The sequence below is a fragment of the Tachyglossus aculeatus genome, chromosome 7 (assembly GCF_015852505.1).
Source record: "Tachyglossus aculeatus isolate mTacAcu1 chromosome 7, mTacAcu1.pri, whole genome shotgun sequence".
In the NCBI taxonomy this organism is placed as follows: Eukaryota; Metazoa; Chordata; class Mammalia; order Monotremata; family Tachyglossidae; genus Tachyglossus; species Tachyglossus aculeatus.
Genome location: NC_052072.1, coordinates 42777637 through 42790800, shown reverse-complemented (window position 1 = coordinate 42790800; position 13164 = coordinate 42777637). Strand labels below are relative to the sequence as shown.

Sequence of the window (13164 nt, the reverse complement as noted above, 5' to 3'; positions counted from 1 at the left end):
CTGATGGATAAAGAAAAGGATGTGCCATCAGTTTTTCAAGGGCAGGGATGAGTTTGCCACATAGTGTGAAATTAATAGCCTTCAGTAAATACGACTGATAGACATGACAGATGGGAAGATGCCATTTTAAAAATATTTAAATAGTTATACCAGCCCCTCTACCCCTCTCTTGGGACCTTCATTTTTTCCACTCCTTTCAGCTGCCAGCATCACCTTTTGTCCCATGCCCTAGCTTTTTTTGACTGTATCTTTACAGAGAAAAGAGGTAGTGAGCTTATTGTTTTTATATTTCAACAGCAGAGAAACCCAGTCTCCTTTGATGTTCTCCAGAAGGGTGGAACCCACTGGGACAACAATCACTTCGTTGGTGATGAGTCACTCCAGATGGGAAAGTGTCATATGCTGGGAGGGTATGGGAGGCTGGTAATCTGGCCTGGCCCTAGAGCTAGCCACTTAGTTTGGAGATTGTTGGTTGACAATGGTTGTCAAAACAATGCCTGGGAAGTCTGAGAGTTGGGTTGTGTCGATTCTAAAATGTCATGGGACTGTCTCGGAGGGGATTTCCCCAGACTTTATACCATTGTTGACTAACAAAGTTACTTTATCGATTGATTTCCTGTTGGCTTTCTTCCCCATCAGAAATAGATGTTGTTGTGCAGGGAATTGTGCCCATTTTCTTTGGCTTCATGAAATGGCCCTGGCCATAGCCAAAGGCAGATGGGAATCTCTCTCATATCTACCTGTGCGACATGATGTGGACTTTAGGATTTAAGGCAGTCTGGTTTATCGCAGTCTTCTCAACCAGCAATGCTGCTAAAGCCCTCTTTCAATGAGAGGTCAAAAGGTTCCTAGGAGTATGCAGCCCAAAAAGAGGAGACAAATAATAATAATTATTATTGTTAATAATAATAATTGAGGTTGTTAAGCACTTATTATGTGTTAAGCTCTGTTCTAATCACTGGGGAAAATACAAGTTAATCAGGACAAATACAGAACCCATCCAGGACTCACAGTCTAGGTGGGAGGTAGAACAGGTACTGAATCCCCATTTTAAAGATGAAGGAACTGAGACATAGAGTAGTTACATTACTTTCCCAAGGTCAAACGATAAGCTGCATTGATCACAGGTTCTCTGAAATCTAGGCCCATGGTTCGTTCCATTAGTCCATGCTGCTTCCATAATTATAACACTGAAGAAATATATGGAATTAGGGATATTTTAGATGCAGCAAAATTATTTTGTCTATGTGCTGACTGAATTATAAATTTAGAGATACAATACAAGTGGTCACAGTTGTCAGATTAAATGAGGTAACCTGTTTCAAGCCTTATCAGGAAAAAGTTGAAAATTTCTGGTGTTATGGATAGAGCAGAGGCTCCAAAAACAGGACTCTGGTGGTCTGAGCTCTATCGTGAATTGTGGGTTCTTCTCAAATGACCTGAATTAACACTTGGTGAAGGTCAGAATCTTTTATTCTTACTGATCCAACAGCAATTTTACTATGGAAAAAAGTCCCTTTCCTGCATTGTCAAATCGTATTTATTGAGCACTTAACTGTGGTGCAGAGCACTACAATAACCACTTGGGAGACAGTACTGTATAGCAATGTAACAGACACATTCCCTACCCACAATGATAAAACTTGGCAAAATCAGCTACACTAGTTCCTTGCAGCAGCTTCTGAGGAGGAGCTTGAATGCTGCTTAAATTGCTCAGCAAGATGATGTTATAGCTTAGGCCAGGAAGTTGAAAAACATTCTGAATCTAATCAATGGTACTTACTGAGAATTTACTCTGTGCAGAGCACTGTACTAGGCACTAAGGAGAGTTCAATAGTTAGGAGACACAATCCCTGCCCTCAGGGAGCTTACAATCAAACCCTATGAATATTACTTAGATGTATTACATACAGCAATGCAACTCATTTGGATATACCAAGTCACTTACATTGAATATGCGCATTAAACTATACTGCAACTATTAGGACTCTTAGTTCAGTTCTCTGCTCACCCTAAGCCCTCAAACACCATTTATTTACCTCAGAGACAGGTTTACGGGGCAATAGCTATGTGAATTTCCCCAACATAATCTTCATAAGAGTTAAAAGTAAACATTTGGCCTTAAGAGGAAATAGTTTTTAATTTTCTAACACTACTCCCACCTGTTGGTTCTTGTATTGTGTCTGAGTTAACTGCCCTAGGCTTGCCACTGCAAGACTTTTTTCATCTATTGTGAAGACTGGCAGTCAGGGCCCCACTGTAGCTCACTGTTTACAGGCCTAGCATTTTTTTAAGCAGGAAAAACAACAGCAAACAAGAGCAATCTATTGGCCTAAACACAGTAAGCGTTCAATAAATACTATCGATTGACTCTGCAGGCTGACCTTAATGACTGTAAGTGCTGCCCTGCTCCCGTTTGCCTTAGGCTGCATCCCTTCTGGCCCATGAGATGGGTGAGCTGGATTCTAAACTTTCTTGGGGACTCCTCCACTAGACTCCAAAACTGTCACAGGGGGCTCCCTGTGAGTCTGGTCCAGGTCAAGACAACCCTGAAGTTCTAATCTCATGGAGTAGTAGCTGAATTCCAGAGCAAGTGAAAATGCTGTCCCTATCCCAGAACAGATCAGAACCAAGAGGGAATGGGGAAGCAGAGAACAACAGGTCTCCCAGTATTTGGACTTGTAGAGGCCCTTAGAATATAAAGCATATCCTCCCCCTCTAGACTGTAAGCTAGTGGTGGACAGGAAACCTCTGCTCACTCTGTTGTTTTGTATCTCCCAAGCACTTAGTTTAGTGCTCTGCACAAACAAAGCACTCAGATACCACTGACTGATTGATTACTTGATGTCCTCTGGGCCTTAACTCTTGCAGGACATAGAGAAAACCCAAGCCCAGGAGTGGATTTTCTGGCTGCCTTTCATTTATTCATTCAATCACATTTATTGAGTGCTTACTGTGTGCAGAACACTGTACTAAGCACTTCGGGGAGTACAATACAACAATAAGCAGACACATTCCCTGCCCACAATGAGTTTACAGTCTGGGCAGGGGGCGGGGATAGACATTAATACAAAGAAATAAATTACAGATATGTGCCTAAGTGCTGTGGAACTGGGAGGTGGGATAAATAAAGGGAGTGAGTCAGGGCAATGCAGAAGGGAGTGGGAGAAGTGGAAAGGAGGGCATAGTCAGGGAAGGCCTCTTGGGGGAGATGAGCCTTCAATAAGGCTTTAAAACCATACTTGCCACCAATTGGGGGATAGCCATGACTACCCCTTGCCTTCTCCTCAACTGTGCCCCAACCCGATTCTGAAGGGTGAGCGAAGAGAGGGATGGGGAAGGGGGAAGAAAAGGATAGACAATTGTAGAATGCAGGTAGGAGTGGGAGTTGTTGGGGGAGGTGCCCGTATAATCAGCTGCCTTCCCTGAATGGAACCTTGGGTTGAATATTACTATACATTTTCTCTCATCCTTTTTATGTGTTGGAATGATATATTAATATATACTAATTGTAAAATGCAGAAATAAGTATCTCACAGAGAGAGAGATGGGGGTTGGGGGAAGAGACATTTCATTTCACTACTGTTATTATTAGATATAGAGAAACAGTGTAGCCTAGTGAAGAACCAGTTATTCAGAAAATTGCATATCACATTGGCAATAAAACTGCCTCTGAAGTTTATATATTCTCATAGCTACCTTGCTTAGCAGTTTTTTTAATGGTATTTGTCAATTAGCTTAGTGGAAAGAGCACAAGCCTGGGACCTCTAATCCTGGTACACCTGTCTACTTATTTTGTTTTGTTGTCTATCTCCCCCTTCTAGACTGTGAGCCAGTTGTTGGGTAGGGACAGTCTTTATATGCTGCCGATTTGTACTGTGTGCAGAGCACACAGTAAGCACTCAATAAATATGATTGAATGAATGAATGAATGGTACCACCACTTTTCTCCTGTGACCTTGGACAAGTCACTTAACTTCTTTGTGCCTCAGCTATCTTATCTGTAAAATGGGGAATTAGACTGTGAGCCCCATATGGGACATGGACTGGATCCAACCTGATTAGTTTGTATCTCCCCCAGCATTTAGTACATTGCCTGATACATAGTAATTGCTTAACAAATACTACTGACAAAAAATGATATTTAGCACCCTCATCCTCTCAGTTCCCTGAGTTGTGTTTCTGCTTCCATTTTTTCTCTTTCTAGCTCCTCATTCCCTTTCTGTTCCCATTTATATATCTCTGTACTACTATCACTCCTCCTTCTAACTTCTCTAGTTTCTCCTTCCATTCTATCTCCTTCTTTCTTATCCTTCCCTATTGGCCCCATTCTTCTATTCTTCCTCCACCTTTCCTTTATACCCTTAACTTTCCCCTCCCCTCCTCCGACCTGTCTTTAATAAAAAAATAAGTTAAAAAAAGCTAATCTCCATGTAGAACTTGCCCCTTAAGGCATAACATGTGATTGAGTTGATTTGGGATAGATGCTGGCAGTTGCCATGGAACAGAACTACTCAACTATGAAAGTTAATTTAACCAGCAGGTTTGTCAGAAGAAACTTTGTTCTAATCTCAGCTCATCCATTTATCTGCTGTGTGACCTTGAGCAAGTCACTTAACTTCTCTTAGCCTCAGTTACCTTTTCTGTAAAATGAGGATAAAGAGTGTGAGCCCCATATAGGACATGGACTGTGTCCAACTTGATTAGCTTGTCTTTAACCCAGTACTTAATAAAGTGCCTGACACAGTACTTAACAATTACCATACAAACAAACAAAAAACACAGTAGAATAGTGGTGATATCCGGGACTCTTCAGTGAGAGAGTTAAACAGTGATTATAAGGACCAGGTGTGTACAATAGTAGAAGGGAGAAATTAGGCCACTCCCAAGTAAACTACCCTCCCAATACCTGACTGTTTTTGTGTTCCACCCTAGCTAATGATCCACTCTCATTCTTTCTTTTGTGAAGGAACTGAATTTTAGCCAGGCAAGGTCCTAAACTACTGCAAGAACAGAGAGGGAACCTAACTGAGAGAGGGTGCTTTCAGTTTGCTAGCAGCTGAACTTCACCTTTGTTGTCTCTGGTAATTGTGTTTGTGAGGAGAGGTTGCAGAAGGTTACTACTCCCTATTTTGTTTTCCTTCATCAGAGGGCTAACTACAGTCCTGCTGGGTCATCTCCTCTTTCTCACTCAGGTAAGAACAACTTCTTTCTTTATAGAGCTGTGTTTTAGAAAGGGCTGTGTGTGAAGAATTGCTTGGGGTCTCAGGGACCCAGAAAGGAACTGTTCTCTCAAGAGACACAGGGGGGATAAAATGACACTAATCTAGATGGTGTCCTTGTTTCTCACTTTCAGACTTTTTTTTTTTCACAAATCATTTGACCTCTATACCTCAGTTTCTCCAACTATAAAAATCATCTTTCCTCTCTTGGCTGCTGTGGTGAGCTTCCGTGGTGACTACTGTCTGAAAAGTACTTTGAGTTGCCTCTCAATAAATTTGCTCTGCGAGGACTTGGTGTTTTATTAGCCATAAGTGATAATCACCACAGGAGAGGTTCTTAGCCAAGCTGTACCATGAGATGTAGAACAACTGATCATTGATTCTATCAAATTTGATTCTTGCAATTTTCTCTCTTTAAAGAGCAATCGTTTTATTTCCTTGCTTGGTAGTTTTAAAACAACCTTGTTCTCATTTATTGCTGATCTGCGGTTTTTCCCCAGGGTGCTAATTTTAGCCTCCTTTTTTCCCTTCCGTTTGAAAGGTTGCATCTTTCAGAGCTGTGAAAAGAACATTTCCTGGAGAGCATGTGTGAGGCTTTCCTAATGAGTGTGTTAGAGTATGTTGTGACAACATTAATACTAATGTAAATGGGGCCTACCACAGCCTACAGTGAAATGGCAGAGATGAGCTTGTAGCTTGGCATCGATATATCACTGCTTAATCTTACCCAACCAGAAATTACAAGTGTAATCTTTTCTACTCTGTTCATTGTAATCAAAACTGACTAGAAGATAAACCTTCAGGTTGATCATTGCCAACATCAAAATGAAAGTCTCTTTCAATGAAGTTCACGCACAGGATGCTTCATGGTGTTTAGTCTTGAGAACCGCTGCTGTTGGGTATTCTGTTGCTGAGCTTTGCTCTCCCTTTACCTGTCTGAAGTTGTGCAATTGTTCATTCCTTTTTGAGGGGAGGGGAGGAGATAACTGTGATATTCATTAAGTACTTATTATGTACCATGTACTGGGGTAGATATAAGTTAATCAGGTCAGAAACAGTTCCTGTCCCACATAGAGCTCACAGTGTAAGCAGGAAGAACAGGTATTTAATTCCCATTTTACAGATGGGGAAACCTGGGGATGTAGACTTGCATAATGTTCATTCATTCAATCATATTTATTGAGTGCTTATTGTGTGCAGAACACTGTACTAAGTGCTTGGAAAGTACAATTCAGCAACAAATAGAGACAATCCCCTCCCAACAATGGGCTCACAGTCTAGAAGGTGGGAGACAGAAAACAAAACAAGTAGACAGGCATCAATAGTGCCAATATAAAAACATAGAATGATATATATGTATATATGTATATATGTATATATGTATACATGTATATGTATATATGTATATATATCATTAATAAAATAAATAGAATAATAAATATGTACATATACATAAGTGCTGTGGGGCAGGGAGGGGGGTAGAGCAGAGGTAGGGAGTAGGGGAGATGGGGAGGGGAAGAGGAACAGAGGAAAAAGGTCACACAGCAAGCAAGAGGTGAAGCAGGAATAAGAAGGCCAGGTATATATATATATTTTTCAAAATAGACTCCCTGACCCTTGTTCTAGGTCATGCTGCTTCTTAAGAAGTGAAAGGAACAGAATTTAGGTTAAGGTGATGAGACATTTTTGATTCTTGTGCAGCGTATCTTTTTCAATTGTATTTATTAAACACCAAGGGAAGAGGTATAATGGAAAGTAAATTAGACATGGTCCTGGGTTGCTCATAAAAATGGTTATTGTGTTATAAATGGATGCCCTTGTTGAACAGCGTTCTGACAAGCTTTTAGGATTTTAAGTTGAAGAAATGCTTGGAGGGTGGGGCATATTGTGCCTTACATAGCTCTGTGAACCTCCCAGAAACCCTCTAAACTGGTTTCCCTGACACAGTTCAGCAGCTTTCAAGACTGGTTTATCCTTTTGCATTTATGCTGGTGCTCAAGGAATTGGCTATCCTCTCCACTGGGCTAGCCTTATGCGATGAGGAGTCAGGACAAGAATGTGTGGAAGTTTTTAAGATTCCAGAAAACTTCATTTGACTAGAGCTTAAGGCTGCCCATCATATTGGCCCCAAATTATTTATTTAGTTTGCTTTTTCCCATTTGGGTCAGTAGAATTGACAGCCTTAGTGATGGAGTGCTTTTAACTATTTAAAAAATGAAACTGCACCCCTAGAGTTAAGGTTGGATGGGCCTTCAGAGAGAAAATACCCTAGGTGACATGAAACTGGCCCACTACTTGCCCTTCTGACACCATCAGATGGAGTGAAAGATGATGTGTGTGATTTTGTCAACAGTTTCAGGAAGCAGGGAGGTTAAGGAGCTTCCAGGATCTTCTGGTTGACCTCTATGCAACCAGGGCTTCTGCTCTGTGTGGGGTTCATTCATTCATTCAATCGTATTTATTGAATGCTCACTGTGTGCAGAGCACTGTAGTAATCACTTGGAAAGAACGTTACAGCAATAGAGACAATCTGGGTTGGCTTTCAATTTATAGAATCCCCAAGGCAGAATATCAATCTGAGTTGCACTTGGGGGAATCAGATTCATTTATTCATTCAATCGTATTTATTGAGCACTTACTGAGTGCAGAGCACTGTACTAAGCGCTTGGGAAGTACAAGTCGGGAACATATAAAGATGGTCCCTACTCAACAACGGGCTCACAATCAGATCATCTTGAGGGTCCAGAAGTGCCAGTTACACACAAGTTGTGTAGAAGCCCTCCTGAATGATTAAGTAATTATAGTATTTGTATGTGCCAAGCACTGTTCTAAGAGCTGGGGTAGATACAAGGTAATCGGGTAGTCACACGTGGGGCTCACAGTCTTAATTCTCATTTTACAGATGAGATAACTGAGGCACAGAGAAGCTAAGTGGCTTGCCTAAGGTCACACAGCAGACAAGTGGCTGAATCAGGATTAGAATCTATGTCCTCTGACTCCCAAGCCCGTACTCTTTCCAATCATTTATTCATTCAGTAATATTTATCGAGAGCCACACTGCTTCTCTCAGATGATCAAGGATGAAATGAGTCAGGGGTACAAGGAGATTGGGGGTAGACTGAATTGATATGTTTGGAGCGGGGATGTGTTTTGGCAAAGGGGAAGAGCCCTCTAGTTATCAGGGCTCTTAAGTACGTGAAATGGACCCTAATTTCTTTTCTGGGAAGAATTGCAGTTCACTGAAAGGAGATGTCTCCTCTGAGGCGCCTTCTGGTGAGAGGGGAAAATATTGGGGTGGGAGGACAATATTTATAGCAATGGGGCACAGGTTGATATATGTTTAGTTAGAAAAGGGGTCTATGGCTCCGGAGGTGCTAATGGGGGCATTCAATCAATTGGATCAGAAAGTAGAGGCAGAAAAACTAGGGCAGATGGAATACACTGGGAAAAGAGCACTAGTTTGCCAAAATGTTTTTAGGAAACAAGGAATCAGGAAAAAAAAAAACTTGCAAAGTTATCTGGGAAAGTTAATCATGTTCCAAAACTAAAGTACGAAATCATTACCCAATTCCCCAGTCCCTCTTGGCAGAAAACTGCAGGGGGAAAAAAATTACTAAAGTGTATGTCTCCAAATAGTATTTGCTTAGATGTTCTAGAGCTAAAAGTACTAGCATACTGTGAATTTCAAGTTCTATAAGGACAACCCTAATCTCTGTGCATCATTCTTCTTGACCCTTTGGCCTCCCCATTTCTTTCTCCCTGTTTTTTTTTTTTTCAATTTGGCTCACTTCTTTGAATGAGGAATTTGCTCTTTTTCATCTCCCCTCTCTCCCTCTTTCCCTACCCCTCAAAACACACACACACACACACACACACACACACACACACACACTTTCTCCCCCCACTCCTGTATTAAATATTTTCCCCATTCATACTTCTACAATTGTGGTCCATGTGCCCTAGTGAAACAGAGAGCTAGCAAATTTGATTTTGGAACCCAGTTGCCGAGGCTCTGTGCTGTTTTTGAGCCTGGGTGGGGGCATTTACTGCAGAGTGTGTTGAGATGGGAAGGGGAGTGTTTGTTCCCTGGCAACAGAAGTGAAATCACTCATCAAATGCAGATAGCTGGAGCTAAGTCTATTAATGGCTTGTTCTCCATATGAAATGCAGCTCTTATCAGCTGCAGGGAACTGCTAATGAGACCGAACAGGAAGTTTCAACAATCAGGTCTTTCTTGCTTGACTTATGACAAGGGTGCCACACCAGGCACTTCTATCTGAGTACTGCCTGCCCCTTTAAAGAGAGTGTACAGTTTTATCACACTGCTAAAGAAAAAAAAGACAAAACCTGTGGGGACTTATGTTCTCAGTGGGATCTAACTAACGCCTGTGGGCATTGACCTTTGTCATTCCTGCCTTATATCATACTTGTATGTGGCACGCTTTTGCAGAAATATGAAGAACCAGTTATTCAGGAAATTGCATATCACATTGGTAATAAAACTGCCTCTGAAGTTTATATATTCTCATAGCTACCTTGCTTAGCAGCTTTTTAATGGTATTTGTCAAGCACTTACTATATGTCAAACACTGTTGTACTGAGCACTGGAGTAGGTACAGGTTAAGTCAAAGTCCCTGTCCTGCTTGGGGCTCTCAGTTTAAATAGGAGGGAGAACAGGTATTTAATCCCCATTTAACAGTTGAGGAAACTGAGGCACAGAGAAGTTAAGTGACTTGCCCAAGGTCACACAACAAGCATTTGGCAGATACAGGATTAAAACCCAGGTCCTCTGATTCCCAGGATCATGCTCTTTCCATTAGGTCATGCTGCTTCTCAGTGGTATAATAATAACTATGATACTTGTTAAGTGCTTACTATGTGCTAGGCACTGTTCTAAGCGCTGGGGTAGATACAAGTTAATCGGGTTGGGCACAGTCCCTGTCCCAAATAGGGCTCTTATTCTAAATCCCCATTTTACAGGTGAAGATGCATGTTACATAAACATTCTTCTCCCATCAAACCTCTTTTTTTAACAACAACAACAATAATAATAATGGCATTTGTTAAGCACTTACTATGTGCGATGCACTGTTCTAAGTGCTGGGGAGATACAGGGGATAAGGTTGTCCCACATGGGGCTCACAGTCTTAATCCCCATTTTACAGATGAGGTAACTGAGGCACAGAGAAGTTAAGTGATTTGCTCAAAGTCGTATAGCAGACAAGCAGCAGAGGTGGGATTAGAACCCAAGACCTCTGACTCCCAAGCCCACGGTCTTTCCACTGAGCCATGCTGCTGTGTTATCTCTCTCCATCCTTTCTCCATCAGCTAGAGGTGCAAACACAAGGGGAAAGAAGTCTGCTGCTGTTGAATCAATCAAGGGAAGCAGCATGTCTTAGTGGAAAGAATTTAGGCTATGGGGTCAAAGGTCCTGCTGTATGACCTTGGGCAAGTCACTTAATTTCTCTGTCCAACCATTTCCTCAACTTTAAAATGGAGATTCAATACCTAGTGGCAAAAGCCTGGGTTTGGGAGTCAGAGGACGTGGGTTCTAATCCTGCCTCCATCACTTAACTGCTGTGTGACCTTGGGCAAGTCATTCACTTCTCTGGGCCTCAGTTACCTCATCTGTAAAATGGGGATTAAGACTGTGAGCCCCATGAGGGACCACCTGATTACCTTGTATCCACCCCAGTGCTTAGAACAGTGCTTGGCACATAGTGCTTAACAAATGCTATTATTATTATTACTATTATTGTTATTACCTGTTCACCAACTGTGAGCCCTGTGGGGGAGAGGGATTGTGTACAAGCTGATTATTTGGGATCTATCCCAATGTTCAGTACAGTGTTTGGTACAAATACCCCTCTATCATTATTTTTGGAGTTTATATACTATGTGCAGAGAACAGTACTCAGTACTTGGGAGAGTAGAAAAGAATCAGTAGACACTATTCCTACTCTCAAGCAGCTAGTAATCTACAAAATAGGTAATGTGATCATAATTAAGCCACTTTTCTAAAAAGCAAACAAAAAACTTCCTCCATATTCACACACATCTTCCCTCCTAACTCCCATCTTCAATCTTCTTCAGCCACATTCTCATATTTTCATTATAACCTCTCAAGATTAGGATTGAAATTATGGACCACTTCCTTCTGGAATTGCCATCTCATCCTGCTCTTACTGAAAGTTTTCTCCTGGCTTTCACACAACCTCTGTGGCCTGTCCTTCTCCCTCCCTGACAACTTTTCTCTTTCTCACTCTCTAACTATGGAGCTCCCCTCAAAGCTCTATTCCGGTTTGCCAGCTCTTCTCTAAACTCACTTTTTCAGAGAACAAGAGCTGAGCCTTAAGGGACACTTACTGTTACAGGTTGGGTGGCAGAGGAGGAGCCTGTGAAAAAGGCTGAGAATTAGTAGCCAGAGAGATAGAAGGAGAATCAGGAGAGGACAGTGTCAGTGAAGCCAAGGTTGGATAATGCTTCTAGGAGAAAGGGGTGGTTGACATTCTCAAAGGCAGCTGAGAGGTGGAGGAGAATTAGGCAGGAGTAGAGGTCATTGGTAATCTTTTAGAGGTGTTTACATCAGTTTTTAACTCATTCTGGTACTAAAATTTTCACTCTCAAATTATTTTCTTACATCTTAAGATAATCCTTGATTAGATTCAGCCCATTGTGTCCATTGTTCTCTGTGACCTTTTCACTATCTGCTATGAAAGAGCTCTTCCTAATGGACCATTATAAAATCAATCTTTAGTATTTTCTTCTCCTGACTGAATGATCCCAGTTGGATATCTGCAATAGAAGCTCTCAAAGAAGAGGAATATTGAGCAATCTGTAAGACAGAAGTGGTCAAACTGGTGTCCTCTGGAATAGTCATGCAGTGGTTATAGATAGTTTACTGGGTTGGGCAACAGTAAACATGAATGGGGCATTGATGACAGTGATCTGGAAAGGGGTTGCCAATCCTGGATTAGTTTCTTAAAGCCTTTCCCTATAGTCTGGTTCAATAAGAAACCAACCCTGCTGGCTGTCGCGTTATGTGCTGAAATGATAAACTCATGGTACAGCTTTTCTCTTTACAGCTGTCATTTTCTATCTAAAATTTTGAAGACATAGGGAAAAATTGAAATTTCTTTTTTGCCTGTGTTGTGTCTCTTCCCTCTCAGTTCATTGTGCAGTTGTCTGGTTTCATTTACCCTTCTGAAGTGTACTCTGACCAAATCTGATTGTGAAGATTAAGACTCCTGGCTGGATAAACAAAAATTAGAAATCCTCTCTCAACTCTCCTCCCACCCCAATTTCTTTCTTGTTGGCCTTTTTAGGTATTTTAATGAAACCTTACTCAAGGCAGGATTGCCCTCCAGTTGACAATTTAGGAAATAATTAGATTCTGTTCAGGAAAGTAAGTGAGTGAATGATTAAACATCCTTGCATAGATGGGGAAGAAAGGGATGAAAATTGTGCTCTTTTCTGTCTCCTCTCTGTTTAAAATTTGGGTGTGCATGGACCCTATTTAGACTTCAAAATTCTCAGTGAGGTGGCAACCGAGGTCTTAAAGAAGGAATTTGTCTTCCAGCAAAGCGATTGCAGTTGTAAGATGGTTGGTGGGGAGAGGGGGAAATCTGAGCCTGGGTCTTTCTTCACCTTTGAATTGGCATGAGATTCTGCAGTTTGTTCTATTGTCAAGTGTTGTACAAGGTTAAGAATGCTCAAACTGTTTCTAGCCAGGGGTGTGATTCCAGCTGTTCTTTCAAGGAAAGGCAACTGGTTCACACCTATCTCGGATTTGTCTTTTGTGTCATCTGCTTAATTTTTTTTCTGGCTGCAGCGGATTTTTTTCCTCCAGTTTAGCGATCCAAGGAGCATGGAGCTTTATTTTTCAGATTTTAGCTGTGAAATTATAATTTCCTCTGCTTCTTCGACCTTAATTTTATGGTCT

The 13164-nt window shown here is 41.4% G+C and overlaps 1 protein-coding gene across 1 annotated transcript in view; it reads left to right on the top strand.

The window, feature by feature from the left end:
- Nucleotides 1-5133: 5133 nt before the first annotated feature.
- TPRG1 (tumor protein p63 regulated 1) overlaps nt 5134-13164 on the top strand; it is a 117495-nt gene continuing 109464 nt past the window's right edge. The window contains exon 1 of the mRNA XM_038749735.1: nt 5134-5195. The gene's annotated coding sequence lies outside the window, so the exon portion shown is untranslated. The remainder of the gene's footprint in view (nt 5196-13164) is intronic.